Source organism: Octodon degus, unplaced genomic scaffold (assembly GCF_000260255.1).
Source record: "Octodon degus isolate 3935 unplaced genomic scaffold, OctDeg1.0 scaffold00021, whole genome shotgun sequence".
NCBI lineage: Eukaryota > Metazoa > Chordata > Mammalia > Rodentia > Octodontidae > Octodon > Octodon degus.
The window spans coordinates 9561807-9563415 of NW_004524597.1; positions in this window are offsets into that span (position 1 = coordinate 9561807).

The window sequence follows — 1609 nt, forward strand, 5'->3', positions numbered from 1 at the left end:
TCTTTTTGAGACAGGGTCTAGCACTATGCAGTTCAGGCTGGACTTGAGCTCATCATGTAGCCCAAGCAGGCCTGGAACTGCAACAATCCTCTTGCCTCAACCTCCTGAGTGACCACACCCAACCCCTACTATAACTAGTGCCTTAGGGGTGCCTGTTGGCAGATATGGATAGTGTCAGAGCTAGTCAGGGAATGAGTAGGGCCACTTCAGGTAAGGACTAATTCGTTACCCAAAAGGAATCCAAGAATTCCAAATTTAAATGTGGCCTTTCAGATTATACTGAAGGCATATTTGTTGAAATAGGAGAATAGACCACATTTTATTAAATAGGTTATTAGTGTGCTTTAAAACATTTAAATATTCAACATTTGATGCGTGGACCCCTATATATTTAAAAAATTTCCCCAATACTGGGGATTGATCTAGGATAGATGGTACTGCTACATCCCCACCCTTTTTATATTTTACTTTGAAAGAGGTTGTCTCTAAATTGCCCAAACTGGTCTTACCTTGCAATCTTCATGCCTCAACCTCCTAAGTAGCCAGGAATACAGCCTGTGTTGCCACACCAGGCCTTTATAGAACAGGGACAATAAGTCATCTCCATCTAAAAAATGCCTAATACAGCATCTGACCTGGCAGTGGAGGAGAAAGGTCCTTGCACTTAGGAGCCCCTTGTACAGAGTCTGGTACATGCCAGAAGACCTAACATTGCTCCTTAATCTTCACAGCAGACCTCACAAAGGATTATAAGATTGGGGGGGGGCGGTCGCTGGGACTGCTGCTTCTCCTTTCCCACCCTCTGGCCACCCTCTTGGGATCTGCTTAATGGGTCAGGCCACAGAGAATAGGCATCAGGCCATACATCATATGTGTGACACTCACCAAATTCTCTCAGTACCCTTGCTGGACTGGAATGTGGCTCTTAGCAAGAAGGCAATGAGGACACTGAGCCTAAACCAGGATATAAATCTGTGTCTAGCATATTGCATGCATTTGTAAGGACAGAACCTGGCCTTCAGGCAGGAGATGAACAGGCTCTGGGAGTGCAGGGTTCCAGGATCTGTCCAGCAGACTCTATTGCCTGGGGCTGATGGAACCTGTGGCTGGAGATTGGAGAGTAAGGGTTGGGACTAGGGTTCAGTCTGATACCGGGTTTTGAACTTTGAGCCCCCTTCCTGGTGGACATACAGAGCTACAAACCAACTGGTGCCCAGTTTGGAGGAGTCGAGATCCCTCTGGGGCCACCCTGGGGGGAGAGCTGTTGTCCTGTATTGTTTGTGGAAAAGAGCCAACGGCTGCCAGAGAAGAAGGTGTAGTTGGGGGAGGGGTGTGGGTTCCCTGACACCGAATTCATTATTTGGAGATTCCACTTCGCAATCCCTCGACACCTCCTAAGGAAACCACGGGCCAGAAATGTCTGACAGCCTCTGGCGGGCAGACTCCCGTGCCACTGGTGCCCGGGTCCCCGCCCGCCCACTGCCGCCGAGTCCCTCCCCTCCGGGTCCCGCAGCCTCTGGAAGCCTCTCCTCAGCTCAGCTTCACGCCGCTCCCGCCGCTGCGTCGGGCTCTGTGGCCAGCCCCCCCCCCCCCCCCCCATCCCCGGCCG